Raw genomic sequence first — 17,153 nt, forward strand, 5'->3', positions numbered from 1 at the left:
TCCAGTCCTCCGGGACCTCACCCGTGTTTAAGGATGCTGCAAAGATATCTGTTAAGGCCCCAGCTATTTCCTCTCTCGCTTCCCTCAGTAACCTGGGATAGATCCCATCCGGACCTGGGGACTTGTCCACCTTAATGCCCTTTAGAATACCCAACATTTCCTCCCTCCTTATGCCGACTTGACCTAGAGTAATCAAACATCTGTTCCTAACCTCAACATCCGTCATGTCCCTCTCCTCGGTGAATACCGATGCAAAGTACTCGTTTAGAATCTCACCCATTTTCTCTGAGTCCAAGCATAACATTCCTCCTTTGTCCTTTAGTGGGCCAATCCTTTCTCTAGTTACCCTCTTTCTCCTTATATATGAATAAAAGGCTTTGGGATTTTCCTTAACCCTGTTTGCTAAAGATATTTCATGACCCCTTTTAGCCCTCTTAATTGCTCATTTCAGATTGGTCCTACATTCCCGATATTCTTTCAAAGCTTCGTCTTTCATCAGCCGCCTAGACCTTATGTATGCTTCCTTTTCCCTCTTAGCTAGTCTCACAATTTCACCTGTCATCCATGGTTCCCTAATCTTGCCATTTCTATCCCTCATTTTCACAGGAACATGTCTCTCCTGCACGCTAATCAACCTCTCTTTAAAAGCCTCCCACATATCACATGTGGATTTACCTTCAAACAGCTGCTCCCAATCTACATTTCCCAGCTCCTGCCGAATTTTGGTGTAGTTGGCCTTCCCCCAATTTAGCACTCTCCCTTTTGGACCACTCTCGTCTTTGTCCATGAGTATTTTAAAGCTTACGGAATTGTGATCACTATTCCCAAAGTAGTCCCCTACTGAAACTTCAACAACCTGGCCGTGCTCATTCCCCAACACCAGGTCCAGTATGGCCCCTTCCCGAGTTGGACTATTTACATACTGCTCTAGAAAACCCTCCTGGATGCTCCTTACAAATTCTGCTCCATCTGGACATCTAACACTAAGCGAATCCCAGTCAATGTTGGGAAAATTAAAATCTCCTATCACCACCACCCTGTTGCTCCTACATCTTTCCATAATCTGTTTACATATTTGTACCTCTATCTCACGCTCGCTGTTGGGAGGCCTGTAGTACAGCCCCAACATTGTTACCGCACCCTTCCTATTTCTGAGTTCTGTCCATATTGCCTCACTGCTCGAGTCCTCCATAGTGCCCTCCTTCAGCACAGCTGTGATATCCTCTTTGACCAGTAATGCAACTCCTCCACCCCTTTTACCTCCCTCTCTATCCCGCCTGAAGCATCGATATCCTGGGATATTCAGTTGCCAATCATGCCCTTCCCTCAACCAAGTCTCAGTAATAGCAATAACATCATACTCCCAGGTACTAATCCAAGCCCTACGTTAATCTGCCTTACCTACTACACTTCTTGCATTAAAACAAATGCACCTCAGACCACCAGTCCCTTTATATTCATCATCTGCTCCCTGCCTGTTCTTCCCCTTAGTCACACTGACTTCATTATCTAGTTCCTTACAGGCTTTTGTTACTACCTCCTTACTGTCAACTGACCTCAATTGGTTCCCATCCCCCCGCCACATTATTTTAAACCCTCCCCAACAGCGTTAGCAAAAGCACCTCCAAGGACATTGGCTCCAGTCTGGCCCAGGTGTAGACCGTCCAATTTGTAATAGTCCCACCTCCCCCAGAACCGGTCCCAATGTCCCAAAAATCTGAACCCCTCCTTCCTGCACCATCTCTCAAGCCACGCATTCATCCTGACTATTCTTTCATTTTTACTCTGACTATCACGTGGCACTGGTAGTAATCCTGAGATTACTACCTTTGAGGTCCTACTTTTTAACTTGGCTCCTAACTCCCTAAACTCTGCATGTAGGACCTCATCCCGTTTTTTACCTATATCATTAGTGCCTATGTGCACAACGACAACTGGCTGTTCACCCTTCCCCTTTAGAATGTTCTGCAGCCGATCTGAGACATCCCTGACCCGTGCACCTGGGAGGCAACATACCATTCGGGAGCCTCGTTTTCGACCACAGAACCGCCTATCTACTCCCCTTACAATCGAATCCCCTACGACTATAGCCCTTCCACTCTTTTTCCCGCCCTTCTGAACAGCAGAGCCAGCCACGGTGCCATGGACCTGGCTACTGCTGCCTTCCCCTGGTGAGCCATCTCCCTCAACAGTATCCAAAACGGTATACTTGTTTTGGAGGGAGATGACCGCAGGGGACTCCTGCGCTGCCTTCCTGCTCTTTCTCTGCCTTTTGGTCACCCATTCCCTTTCTCCCTCAGCAATCCTAATCTGCGGTGTGACCAATTCACTAAACGTGCTATCCACGACCTCCTCAGCATCGCGCATGCTCCAAAGTGAGTCCATCCGCAGCTCAGAAACCGCCCAAATATATAGTGTTTTACTTACCCAGCAGCCCCCTGGCCTCCGCCGAAAAACAAAAGGAAATTAAATTTACTTTCAAACGGACTTTCCCAGCTGCTCACTCGCTCACAAGCTGCTCCCGAAAAAGCTGCTTTTAGTTTCGGTGACTGCAGCGTGGATAGCAACGGAGGTGCGTGAACGGGCTTACAGCTGTGAAGTCAATTTCAGCGTAAGTTTAAAAGTGAATTCCCTTTTGTTTTCGGAGGACCAGGGGACTGCTGGGTAAGGAAAAGGGTATATATTTGTGTGGTTTAGAATCTCTTTCTTTTAGTTTCGGTGACTGCAGCGTGGATAGCAACGGAGGTGCGTGAACGGGCTTACAGCTGTGAAGTCAATTTCAGCGTAAGTTTAAAAGTGAATTCCCTTTTGTTTTCGGAGGACCAGGGGACTGCTGGGTAAGGAAAAGGGTATATATTTGTGTGGTTTAGAATCTCTTTCTTTTAGTTTCGGTGACTGCAGCGTGGATAGCAACGGAGGTGCGTGAACGGGCTTACAGCTGTGAAGTCAATTTCAGCGTAAATTTAAAAGTGAATTCCCTTTTGTTTTCGGAGGACCAGGGGACTGCTGGGTAAGGAAAAGGGTATATATTTGTGTGGTTTAGAATCTCTTTCTTTTAGTTTCGGTGACTGCAGCGTGGATAGCAACGGAGGTGCGTGAACGGGCTTACAGCTGTGAAGTCAATTTCAGCGTAAGTTTAAAAGTGAATTCCCTTTTGTTTTCGGAGGACCAGGGGACTGCTGGGTAAGGAAAAGGGTATATATTTGTGTGGTTTAGAATCTCTTTCTTTTAGTTTCGGTGACTGCAGCGTGGATAGCAACGGAGGTGCGTGAACGGGCTTACAGCTGTGAAGTCAATTTCAGCGTAAGTTTAAAAGTGAATTCCCTTTTGTTTTCGGAGGACCAGGGGACTGCTGGGTAAGGAAAAGGGTATATATTTGTGTGGTTTAGAATCTCTTTCTTTTAGTTTCGGTGACTGCAGCGTGGATAGCAACGGAGGTGCGTGAACGGGCTTACAGCTGTGAAGTCAATTTCAGCGTAAGTTTAAAAGTGAATTCCCTTTTGTTTTCGGAGGACCAGGGGACTGCTGGGTAAGGAAAAGGGTATATATTTGTGTGGTTTAGAATCTCTTTCTTTTAGTTTCGGTGACTGCAGCGTTGATAGCAACGGAGGTGCGTGAACGGGCTTACAGCTGTGAAGTCAATTTCAGCGTAAGTTTAAAAGTGAATTCCCTTTTGTTTTCGGAGGACCAGGGGACTGCTGGGTAAGGAAAAGGGTATATATTTGTGTGGTTTAGAATCTCTTTCTTTTAGTTTCGGTGACTGCAGCGTTGATAGCAACGGAGGTGCGTGAACGGGCTTACAGCTGTGAAGTCAATTTCAGCGTAAGTTTAAAAGTGAATTCCCTTTTGTTTTCGGAGGACCAGGGGACTGCTGGGTAAGGAAAAGGGTATATATTTGTGTGGTTTAGAATCTCTTTCTTTTAGTTTCGGTGACTGCAGCGTTGATAGCAACGGAGGTGCGTGAACGGGCTTACAGCTGTGAAGTCAATTTCAGCGTAAGTTTAAAAGTGAATTCCCTTTTGTTTTCGGAGGACCAGGGGACTGCTGGGTAAGGAAAAGGGTATATATTTGTGTGGTTTAGAATCTCTTTCTTTTAGTTTCGGTGACTGCAGCGTGGATAGCAACGGAGGTGCGTGAACGGGCTTACAGCTGTGAAGTCAATTTCAGCGTAAGTTTAATAGTGAATTCCCTTTTGTTTTCGGAGGACCAGGGGACTGCTGGGTAAGGAAAAGGGTATATATTTGTGTGGTTTAGAATCTCTTTCTTTTAGTTTCGGTGACTGCAGCGTGGATAGCAACGGAGGTGCGTGAACGGGCTTACAGCTGTGAAGTCAATTTCAGCGTAAGTTTAAAAGTGAATTCCCTTTTGTTTTCGGAGGACCAGGGGGCTGCTGGGTAAGGAAAAGGGTATATATTTGTGTGGTTTAGAATCTCTTTCTTTTAGTTTCGGTGACTGCAGCGTGGATAGCAACGGAGGTGCGTGAACGGGCTTACAGCTGTGAAGTCAATTTCAGCGTAAGTTTAAAAGTGAATTCCCTTTTGTTTTCGGAGGACCAGGGGACTGCTGGGAAAGGAAAAGGGTATATATTTGTGTGGTTTAGAATCTCTTTCTTTTAGTTTCGGTGACTGCAGCGTGGATAGCAACGGAGGTGCGTGAACGGGCTTACAGCTGTGAAGTCAATTTCAGCGTAAGTTTAAAAGTGAATTCCCTTTTGTTTTCGGAGGACCAGGGGACTGCTGGGTAAGGAAAAGGGTATATATTTGTGTGGTGGCTGTACCCGAGACACTACACGTGTAGTGTCTCCCACCCACCCTCCTCCTCTAACCATAAAAAAAGGACTCTGGTGTGTTGATAAGGTAAGCTTTTTATTTAGGAAATTCTGTCCGTTGGATTGCTAACCTAACAAGTTTTGACTTTTTGTTTTTTTTGGATTTTCAGTAGATTTGTTGGGAATTTGGAATAGTGGGAATGGAGGTTAAGGCAGTTGCATGTTCCTCCTGCAGAATGTGGGAGGTAAGGGTCGCCAAGAGTGTCCCTGCTGACTGCATCTGTGGGAAGTGCACCCAACTCCAGCTCCTCGAGAACCGTGTTAGGGAACTGGAGCTGGAGCTGGATGAACTTCGGATCATTCGGGAGACGGAGGAGGTTATTGAGAGGAGTTATGGGGAGGTAGTCACACCTCAGGTAAAAGAAGTAGGTAGATGGGTTACCGTCAGGGGAAGGAGAGGGAACCAGCAGGCAGTGCAGGGATCCCCTGTGGCCGTTTCCCTCAACAACAGGTATACCGTTTTGGATACTGTTGCGGGGGACGACTTACCAGGGGTAAGCAATGGGGTACAGATATCTGGCACAGAGTCTGTCCCTGTTGCTCAGAAGGGAAGGGGGAAGCGGAGAAGAACATTAGTCATTGGGGACTCCATAGTTAGGGGAACAGATAGGAGGTTTTGTGGGAACGAGAGAGACTCACGGTTGGTATGTTGCCTCCCAGGTGCCAGGGTTCGTGATGTCTCGGATCGTGTTTTTGGGATCCTTAATGGGGAGGGGGAGCAGCCCCAAGTCGTGGTCCACATAGGCACCAACGACATAGGTAGGAAGAGAGATGGGGATTTAAGACAGAAATTTAGGGAGCTAGGGTGGAAGCTTAGAGCGAGAACAAAGAGAGTTGTTATCTCTGGGTTGTTGCCCGTGCCACGTGATAGCGAAGCGAGGAATAGGGAGAGAGAGGAGTTGAACACGTGGCTGCAGGGATGGTGCAGGAGGGAGGGTTTTGGTTTCCTGGATAATTGGGGCTCTTTCTGGGGTAGGTGGGACCTCTACAAACAGGATGGTCTTCACCTGAACCAGAGGGGTACCAATATCCTGGGGGGGAGGTTTGCTAGTGCTCTTCGGGGGGGTTTAAACTAATTCAGCAGGGGAATGGGAACCTAAATTGTAGTGCCAGTGTACAGGATGTTGAGAGTAGTGAGGTCAGGGATAAGGTTACAAGGACGCAAGAGGGCACTGGCAAGCAATAACCTGGTTTAAAGTGTGTCTATTTCAACGCCAGGAGCATCTGGAATAAGGTGGGTGAGCTTGCAGCATGGGTTGGTACCTGGGATCTCGATGTAGTGGCCATTTCGGAGACATGGGTAGAGCAGGGGCAGGAATGGATGTTGCAGATTCCGGGATTTAGATGTTTCAGTAAGAACAGAGAAGATGGTAAAAGAGGGGGGGGTGTGGCATTGTTAATCAAGGAGAGTATTACAGCGACAGAAAGGACGTTTGAGGACTCGGCTACTGAGGTAGTATGGGCTGAGGTTATAAACAGGAGAGGTGAGGTTACCCTGTTGGGAGTCTTTTATAGACCTCCGAACAGTTCCAGAGATGTAGAGGAAAGGATAGCGAAGATGATTCTCGACAGGGGTGAGAGTAACAGGGTAGTTGTTATGGGGGACTTTAACTTTCCAAATATCGACTGGAAATACTATAGTTCGAGTACTTTAGATGGGTCAGTTTTCGTCCAGTGTGTGCAGGAGGGTTTTCTGACACAGTATGTAGACAGGCCAACCAGGGGCGATGCCACATTGGATTTGGTACTGGGAAATGAACCCGGCCAGGTGTTAGATTTAGATGTAGGTGAGCACTTTGGTGATAGTGATCACAATTCGGTTAGGTTTACCTTAGCGATGGGCAGGGACAGGTATATACCGCAGGGCAAGAATTATAACTGGGGGAAAGGAAATTATGATGCGATTAGGCAAGATTTAGGATGCGTAGGATGGGGAAGGAAACTGCAGGGGATGGGAACAATCGAAATGTGGAGCTTATTCAAGGAGCAGCTACTGCGTGTCCTTGATAAGTATGTACCTGTGAGGCAGGGAGGAAGTTGTCGTGCGAGGGAGCCGTGGTTTACTAAAGAAGTTGAAGCACTTGTCAAGAGGAAGAAGAAGGCTTATGTTAGGATGAGACGTGAAGGCTCAGTTAGGGCGCTTGAGAGTTACAAGCTAGCCAGGAAGGATCTAAAGGGAGAGCTAAGAAGAGCAAGGAGAGGACACGAGAAGTCATTGGTGGATCGGATCAGGGAAAACCCTAAGGCTTTCTATAGGTATATCAGGAATAAAAGAATGACTAGAGTTAGATTAGGGCCAATCAAGGATAGTAGTGGGAAGTTGTGTGTGGAATCAGAGGAGATAGGGGAAGTGTTAAATGAATATTTTGCGTCAGTATTTACAGTAGAGAAAGAAAATGTTGTTGAGAATACTGAGATTCAGGCTACGAGGCTAGATGGAATTGAGGTTCACAAGGAGGAGGTGTTAGCAATTTTGGAAAGTGTGAAAATAGATAAGTCCCCTGGGCCAGATGGGATTTATCCTAGGATTCTCTGGGAAGCTAGGGAGGAGATTGCAGAGCCTTTGTCCTTGATCTTTATGTCGTCATTGTCGACAGGAATAGTGCCGGAAGACTGGAGGATTGCAAATGTTGTCCCCTTGTTCAAGAAGGGGAGTAGAGACAGCCCTGGTAATTATAGACCTGTGAGCCTTACTTCGGTTGTGGGTAAAATGTTGGAAAAGGTTATAAGAGACAGGATTTATAATCATCTTGAAAAGAATAAGTACATTAGAGATAGTCAGCACGGTTTTGTGACGGGTAGGTCGTGCCTCACAAACCTTATTGAGTTTTTCGAGAAGGTGACCAAACAGGTGGATGAGGGTAAAGCAGTGGATGTGGTGTATATGGATTTCAGTAAGGCGTTTGATAAGGTTCCCCACGGTAGGCTATTGCAGAAAATACGCAAGTATGGGGTTGAAGGTGATTTAGAGCTTTGGATCAGAAATTGGCAAGCTGAAAGAAGACAGAGGGTGGTGGTTGATGGCAAATGTTCATCCTGGAGTTTAGTTACTAGTGGTGTACCGCAAGGATCTGTTTTGGGGCCACTGCTGTTTGTCATTTTTATAAATGACCTGGAAGAGGGTGTAGAAGGGTGGGTTAGTAAATTTGCAGATGACACTAAGGTCGGTGGAGTTGTGGATAGTGCCGAAGGATGTTGTCGGGTACAGAGAGACATAGATAGGCTGCAGAGCTGGGCTGAGAGATGGCAAATGGAGTTTAATGCGGAAAAGTGTGAGGTGATTCACTTTGGAAGGAGTAACAGGAATGCAGTGTACTGGGCTAATGGGAGGATTCTTGGTACTGTAGATGAACAGAGAGATCTTGGTGTCCAGGTGCATAAATCCCTGAAGGTTGCTAACCAGGTTAATAGGGCTGTTAAGAAGGCATATGGTGTGTTAGCTTTTATTAGTAGGGGGATCGAGTTTCGGAGCCACGAGGTCATGCTGCAGCTGTACAAAACTCTGGTGAGACCGCACCTGGAGTATTGCGTGCAGTTCTGGTCACCGCATTATAGGAAGGATGTGGAAGCTATGGAAAGGGTGCAGAGGAGATTTACTAGGATGTTGCCTGGTATGGAGGGAAGGTCTTACGAGGAAAGGTTGAGGGACTTGAGGTTGTTTTCGTTGGAGAGAAGGAGGAGGAGAGGTGACTTAATAGAGACATATAAGATAATCAGAGGGTTAGATAGGGTGGATAGTGAGCGTCTTTTTCCTCGGATGGTGATGGCAAACACGAGGGGACATAGCTTCAAGTTGAGGGGTGATAGATATCGGACAGATGTGAGAGGTAGTTTCTTTACTCAGAGAGTAGTAAGGGCGTGGAACGCCCTGCCTGCAGCAGTAGTAGATTCGCCAACTTTAAGGGCATTTAAGTGGACATTGGATAGACACATGGATGAAAATGGAATAGTGTAGGTCAGATGGTTTCACAGGTCGGCGCAACATCGAGGGCCGAAGGGCCTGTACTGCGCTGTAATGTTCTAATTCTAATTCTAATTCTAATACATCGGTGAGTTCACACCGCGGAGAGACCGTTCACCTGCTCAGAGTGTGGGAAACAGATTCACTCAGTCATCCCACCTGCTGATACGACAGTGAGTTCAAACTGGGGGGAGACCGCTCACCTGCTCAGTGTGTGGGAAGAGATTCACTCAGTCATCCTACCTGCTGATACACCAGTGAGTTCTCACTGAGGAGAGACCGTTCACCTGCTCAGAGTGTGCGAAGAGATTCACTCAGTCATCCTACATGCTGATACACCAGTGAGTTCACACTGGGGAGAGACCGTTGACCAGTTTAGAGTGAAGGAAGAGATTCACTCAGTCATCCTAACTGCTGAATCACCAGTGAGTTCACACTAGGGAGAGACTGTTCGCCTGCTCAGAGTGTGGGAAGAGATTCACTCAGTCATCATACCTGCAGAGACACCTGTGTGTTCACACTGGGAATAGACCGTTCACCTGCTCAGAGTGTGGGACAGAGATTCACTCAGTCATTATAACTGCAGATACAACTGTGTGCTCACACTGGGAATAGACCGTTCACCTGCTCACAGTGTGGGAAAGAGATTCACTCAGTCATCCTACCTGCTGATACACGAGCGTGTTCACACAGGGAAGAGGCCTTTCACATGCTCAGAGTGTGGGAAGTGATTCACTCAGTCAACCTACCTGCTGATACACCAGTGATTTCAATCTCGGAAGAGACAGTTCACCAGCTCAGAGTGTGGGAAGTGATTCACTCAGTCATCCTACCTGCTGATACACCAGTGAGTTCACACTGGGGAGAGACCGTCCACTTGCTCAGAGTGTGGGAAGAGATTCACTCAGTCATCCTACCTACTGATACACAAGTGAGTTCACACTGGGTGAGACCGTTCACCTGCTCAGAGTGTGGGAAGAGATTCACTCAGTCATCATAACTAGTGTGTTCACACTGGGAAGAGACAGTTCACCTGCTCAGAGTGTGGGAAAGAGTTTCACTCAGTCATCCTACCTGCTGATACACCAGTGGGTTCACACTGGGGAGAGACCGTTCACCTGCTCAGAGTGTGGGAAGAGATTCACTCAGTCATCCTACCTGCTGATACACCAGTGCATTCACACTGGGGAGAAACCGTTCACCTGCTCAGAGTGTGGGAGTAGATTTACTCAGTCATCCTGCCTGCTGATACACCAGTGAGTTAACACTGGAAAGAGACCGTGCACCTGCTCAGAGTGTGGGAAGAGATTCACTCAGTCATCCTACCTGCTGATGCACCAGTGAGTTCAATTTGGGAAGAGACCGTTCACCAGCTCAGAGTGTGGGAAGTGATTCACTCTGTCATCCTACCTGCTGATACACCAGTGAGTTCACACTGGGGAGAGACCGTTCACCTGCTCAGAGTGTGGGCAGAGATTCACTCAGTCATCCTACCTGCTGATACACTAGTGAGTTCACACTGGGGAGAGACCATTCACCTGCTCAGAGTGTGGGAAGTGATTCACTCAGTCATCCTACCTGCTGATACACCAGTGCGTTCACACTGGGGAGAGACTGTTCACCTGATCAGAGTGTGGGAAGAGATTCACTCAGTCATCATACCTGCAGATACACATTTGTGTTCACACTGGGTAGAGACCGTTCACCTGCTCAGAGTGTGGGAAAGAGATTCACTCAGTCATCCTACCTGCAGATACACCAGTTTGTTCACACTGGGGAGAGTCCGTTCACCTGCTCAGTGTGTGGGAAGAGATTCATTCCGTCTTCCTACCTGCTGATACACCAGTGAGTACACACAGGGAAGAGGCCGTTCACCTGCTCAGAGTGTGCGAACAGATTCAGTCAGTCAACTTACCTGCTGATACACCAGTGAGTTCAAACTGGGAAGAGAAAGTTCACCAGCTCAGAGTGTGGGAAGTGATTCACTCTGTCATCCTACCTCCTGAATCAGCAGTGTGTAAACACTAGGGAGAGACCGTTCACCTGCTCAGAGTTTGGGAAGAGATTCACTCAGTCATCCTACCTGCTGATACAACAGTGAGTTCACACTGGGGATAGACCGTTCACCTGCTCAGAGTGTGGGAAGAGATTCACTCAGTCATCCTACCAGCTGATACAACAGTGAGTTCACACTGGGGATAGACCGTTCACCTGCTCAGAGTGTGGGAAGAGATTCACTCAGTCATCCTACCTCCTGAATCACCAGTGAGTCTTACGAGGAAAGGCTGAGGGACTTGAGGTTGTTTTCGTTGGAGAGAAGGAGGAGGAGAGGTGACTTAATAGAGACATATAATATAATCAGAGGGTTAGATAGGGTGGATAGTGAGCGTCTTTTTCCTCGGATGGTGATGGCAAACACGAGGGGACATAGCTTCAAGTTGAGGGGTGATAGATATCGGACAGATGTGAGAGGTAGTTTCTTTACTCAGAGAGTAGTAAGGGCGTGGAACGCCCTGCCTGCAGCAGTAGTAGATTCGCCAACTTTAAGGGCATTTAAGTGGACATTGGATAGACACATGGATGAAAATGGAATAGTGTAGGTCAGATGGTTTCACAGGTCGGCGCAACATCGAGGGCCGAAGGGCCTGTACTGCGCTGTAATGTTCTAAATTCTAAATTCTAAATTCTAAATTCTAAATACAAGTGAGTTCACACTGGGGAGAGACCGTTCTCCTGCTCAGAGTGTGGGAGGAGATTCACTCAGTCATCATACCTGCTGATACACCACTGAGTTCACACTGGGGAGAGACCGTGCACCTGCTCAGAGTGTGGGAGGAGATTCACTCAGTCATCCTACCTGCTGATACACCAGTGAGTTCTCACTGAGGAGAGACCGTTCCCCTGCTCAGAGTGTGGGAAGAGATTCACTCAGTCATCCAACCTGCTGATACACCAGTGAGTTCTCACAGGGAAGAGGCCGTTCACCTGCTCTGAGTTTGGGAAGAGATTCACTCAGTCATCCTACCTGCTGATACAACAGTGAGTTCACACTGGGGATCGACCGTTCACCTGCTCAGAGTGTGGGAGTAGATTTACTCAGTCATCCTGCCTGCTGATACACCAGTGAGTTAACACTGGAAAGAGACCGTGCACCTGCTCAGAGTGTGGGAAGAGATTCACTCAGTCATCCTACCTGCTGATGCACCAGTGAGTTCAATTTGGGAAGAGACCGTTCACCAGCTCAGAGTGTGGGAAGTGATTCACTCTGTCATCCTACCTGCTGATACACCAGTGAGTTCACACTGGGGAGAGACCGTTCACCTGCTCAGAGTGTGGGCAGAGATTCACTCAGTCATCCTACCTGCTGATACACTAGTGAGTTCACACTGGGGAGAGACCATTCACCTGCTCAGAGTGTGGGAAGTGATTCACTCAGTCATCCTACCTGCTGATACACCAGTGCGTTCACACTGGGGAGAGACTGTTCACCTGATCAGAGTGTGGGAAGAGATTCACTCAGTCATCATACCTGCAGATACACATTTGTGTTCACACTGGGTAGAGACCGTTCACCTGCTCAGAGTGTGGGAAAGAGATTCACTCAGTCATCCTACCTGCAGATACACCAGTTTGTTCACACTGGGGAGAGTCCGTTCACCTGCTCAGTGTGTGGGAAGAGATTCATTCCGTCTTCCTACCTGCTGATACACCAGTGAGTACACACAGGGAAGAGGCCGTTCACCTGCTCAGAGTGTGCGAACAGATTCAGTCAGTCAACTTACCTGCTGATACACCAGTGAGTTCAAACTGGGAAGAGAAAGTTCACCAGCTCAGAGTGTGGGAAGTGATTCACTCTGTCATCCTACCTCCTGAATCAGCAGTGTGTAAACACTAGGGAGAGACCGTTCACCTGCTCAGAGTTTGGGAAGAGATTCACTCAGTCATCCTACCTGCTGATACAACAGTGAGTTCACACTGGGGATAGACCGTTCACCTGCTCAGAGTGTGGGAAGAGATTCACTCAGTCATCCTACCAGCTGATACAACAGTGAGTTCACACTGGGGATAGACCGTTCACCTGCTCAGAGTGTGGGAAGAGATTCACTCAGTCATCCTACCTCCTGAATCACCAGTGAGTCTTACGAGGAAAGGCTGAGGGACTTGAGGTTGTTTTCGTTGGAGAGAAGGAGGAGGAGAGGTGACTTAATAGAGACATATAATATAATCAGAGGGTTAGATAGGGTGGATAGTGAGCGTCTTTTTCCTCGGATGGTGATGGCAAACACGAGGGGACATAGCTTCAAGTTGAGGGGTGATAGATATCGGACAGATGTGAGAGGTAGTTTCTTTACTCAGAGAGTAGTAAGGGCGTGGAACGCCCTGCCTGCAGCAGTAGTAGATTCGCCAACTTTAAGGGCATTTAAGTGGACATTGGATAGACACATGGATGAAAATGGAATAGTGTAGGTCAGATGGTTTCACAGGTCGGCGCAACATCGAGGGCCGAAGGGCCTGTACTGCGCTGTAATGTTCTAAATTCTAAATTCTAAATTCTAAATTCTAAATACAAGTGAGTTCACACTGGGGAGAGACCGTTCTCCTGCTCAGAGTGTGGGAGGAGATTCACTCAGTCATCATACCTGCTGATACACCACTGAGTTCACACTGGGGAGAGACCGTGCACCTGCTCAGAGTGTGGGAGGAGATTCACTCAGTCATCCTACCTGCTGATACACCAGTGAGTTCTCACTGAGGAGAGACCGTTCCCCTGCTCAGAGTGTGGGAAGAGATTCACTCAGTCATCCAACCTGCTGATACACCAGTGAGTTCTCACAGGGAAGAGGCCGTTCACCTGCTCTGAGTTTGGGAAGAGATTCACTCAGTCATCCTACCTGCTGATACAACAGTGAGTTCACACTGGGGATCGACCGTTCACCTGCTCAGAGTGTGGGAGGAGATTCACTCAGTCAACCTATCTGCAGATACACCAGTGAGTTCACACTGTGAAGAGTCCGTTCACCTGCTCAGAGTTTGGGAAGAGATTCACTCAGTCATCCTACCTCCTGAATCACCAGTGAGTCAACACTAGGGAGAGACCGTTCACCTGCTCAGAGTGTGGGAGGAGATTCACTCAGTCAACCTATCTGCAGATACACCAGTGAGTTCTCACAGGGAAGAGGCCGTTCACCTGCTCAGAGTTTGGGCAGTGATTCACTCAGTCATTCTACATGCTGATACAGCAGTGAGTTCACACTGGTGAGAGACCGTACAACTGCTCAGAGTGTGGGGAGAATTTCACTCAATCATCATACCTGCAGATACACCAGTGAGTTCACACAGGGAAGAGGCCGTTCACCTGCTCAGAGTGTGTTAAGAGATTCACTCAGTCAACCTGCCTGCTGATACACCAGTGAGTTCAAATTGGGAAGAGAACGTTCACCAGCTCAGAGTGTGGGAAGTGATTCAGTCAGTCATCCTACCTGCTGATACACCAGTGAGTTTACACTGGGGAGAGACCGTTCATCTGCTCAGAGTATAGAAGTGATTCACTCAGTCATTCTACCTGCTGATACATCGGTGAGTTCACACTGGGGAGAGACCGTTCACCTGCTCAGAGTGTGGGAAGAGATTCACTCAGACATCCTACCTGTAGATACACCAGTGTTTTCACATTGGGGAGAGTCCGTTCAACAGCTCAGAGTGTGGGAAGTGATTCACTCAGTCATCCTACATGCTGATACACCAGTGAGTTCACACTGGGGAGAGACCGTTCACCTGCTCAGAGTATAGAAGAGATTCACTCAGTCATCATACCTGCTGATCCACCAGTGAGTTCACACTGGGGAGAGACCGTTCACCTGCTCAGAGTGTGGGGAGAATTTCACTCAATCATCATCCCTGCAGATACACCAGTGAGTTCAAACAGGGAAGAGGCCGTTCACCTGCTCAGAGTGTGTTAAGAGATTCACTCAGTCAACCTACCTGCTGATACACCAGTGAGTTCAAAATGGGAAGAGAACGTTCACCAGCTCAGAGTGTGGGAAGTGATTCACTCAGTCATCCTACCTGCTGATACAACAGTGAGTTCACACTGGGGAGAGACCGTCCACCTGCTAAGAGTATGGAAGAGATTCACTCAGTCATCCTATCTGCTGATGCAACAGTGATTTGAGACTGGGGAGAGACCGTTCACCTGCTCAGAGTGTGGGAAGAGATTCACTCAGTCATCCTACCTGCTGATACACAAGTGAGTTCAAACTGGGGAGTGACCGTTCACCTGCTCAGATTGTGTGCAGAGATTCACTCAGTCATCATACCTGCTGATACACCATTGAGTTCAAACTGGGAAGAGACCGTTCACCTGCTCAGAGTGTGGGAAGAGATTCCCTCAGTCAACATACCTGCTGATACACCAGTGAGTTCAAACTGGGAAGAGACCGTTCAACAGCTCAGAGTGTGGGAAGTGATTCACTCAGTCATCCTACCTGCTGATACACAAGTGAGTTCACACTGGGGAGAGACCGTTCTCCTGCTCAGAGTGCGTGCAGAGATTCACTCAGTCATCATACCTGCTGATACACCACTGAGTTCACACTGGGGAGAGACCGTGCACCTGCTCAGAGTGTGGGAGGAGATTCACTCAGTCATCCTACCTGCTGATACACCAGTGAGTTCTCACTGAGGAGAGACCGTTCACCTGCTCAGAGTGTGGGAAGAGATTCACTCAGTCATCCTACCTGCTGATACAACAGTGATTTCACACTGGGGAGAGACCGTACACCTGCTCAGAGTGTGGGAGGAGATTCACACAGTCATCCTACCTGCTGATACAACAGTGATTTAACACTGGGAAGAGACCGTTCACCTGCTCAGAGAGTGGGAAGAGATTCACTCATTCATCTTACCTGCTGATACAACAGTGAGTTCACACTGGGGATAGACCGTTCAAATGCTCAAGGTGTGGGAAGAGGTTCACTCAGTCATCCAACCTGCTGATACACCAGTGAGTTCTCACAGGGAAGAGGCCGTTCACCTGCTCTGAGTTTGCAAAGAGATTCACTCAGTCATCCTACCTGTTGATACAACAGTGAGTTCACACTGGGGATCGACCGTTCACCTGCTCAGAGTGTGGGAGGAGATTCACTCAGTCAACCTATCTGCAGTTACACCAGTGAGTTCACACTGTGAAGAGTCCGTTCACCTGCTCAGAGTTTGGGAAGAGATTCACTCAGTCATCCTACCTCCTGAATCACCAGTGAGTCAACACTAGGGAGAGACCGTTCACCTGCTCAGAGTGTGGGAGGAGATTCACTCAGTCAACCTATCTGCAGATACACCAGTGAGTTCTCACAGGGAAGAGGCCGTTCACCTGCTCAGAGTTTGGGCAGTGATTCACTCAGTCATTCTACATGCTGATACAGCAGTGAGTTCACACTGGGGAGAGACCGTTCACCTGCTCAGAGTATAGAAGAAATTCACTCAGTCATCCTACCTGCTGATCCATCGGTGAGTTCACACTGGGAAGAGACCGTTCATCTGCTCAGAGTGTGGGAAGCGATTCACTCAGTCATTCTACCTTCTGATACACCAGTGAGTTCACACTGGTGAGAGACCGTACAACTGCTCAGAGTGTGGGGAGAATTTCACTCAATCATCATACCTGCAGATACACCAGTGAGTTCACACAGGGAAGAGGCCGTTCACCTGCTCAGAGTGTGTTAAGAGATTCACTCAGTCAACCTGCCTGCTGATACACCAGTGAGTTCAAATTGGGAAGAGAACGTTCACCAGCTCAGAGTGTGGGAAGTGATTCAGTCAGTCATCCTACCTGCTGATACACCAGTGAGTTTACACTGGGGAGAGACCGTTCATCTGCTCAGAGTATAGAAGTGATTCACTCAGTCATTCTACCTGCTGATACATCGGTGAGTTCACACTGGGGAGAGACCGTTCACCTGCTCAGAGTGTGGGAAGAGATTCACTCAGACATCCTACCTGCAGATACACCAGTGTTTTCACATTGGGGAGAGTCCGTTCAACAGCTCAGAGTGTGGGAAGTGATTCACTCAGTCATCCTACATGCTGATACACCAGTGAGTTCACACTGGGGAGAGACCGTTCACCTGCTCAGAGTATAGAAGAGATTCACTCAGTCATCATACCTGCTGATCCACCAGTGAGTTCACACTGGGGAGAGACCGTTCACCTGCTCAGAGTGTGGGGAGAATTTCACTCAATCATCATCCCTGCAGATACACCAGTGAGTTCAAACAGGGAAGAGGCCGTTCACCTGCTCAGAGTGTGTTAAGAGATTCACTCAGTCAACCTACTTGCTGATACACCAGTGAGTTCAAAATGGGAAGA

The 17,153-nt window shown here is 48.0% G+C and overlaps 2 pseudogenes; both read left to right on the plus strand.

Moving 5' to 3' along the window:
- The first annotated feature begins 9,229 nt into the window (after positions 1-9,229).
- On the plus strand, positions 9,230-11,058 carry LOC137361149 (zinc finger protein 585A-like; annotated as a pseudogene).
- A 450-nt stretch (positions 11,059-11,508) lies between these two features.
- Positions 11,509-16,850, plus strand: LOC137361150 (oocyte zinc finger protein XlCOF6-like; annotated as a pseudogene).
- Positions 16,851-17,153: the final 303 nt, after the last annotated feature.

The sequence above is a fragment of the Heterodontus francisci genome, unplaced genomic scaffold, assembly GCF_036365525.1.
Source record: "Heterodontus francisci isolate sHetFra1 unplaced genomic scaffold, sHetFra1.hap1 HAP1_SCAFFOLD_374, whole genome shotgun sequence".
Classification (NCBI taxonomy): domain Eukaryota; kingdom Metazoa; phylum Chordata; class Chondrichthyes; order Heterodontiformes; family Heterodontidae; genus Heterodontus; species Heterodontus francisci.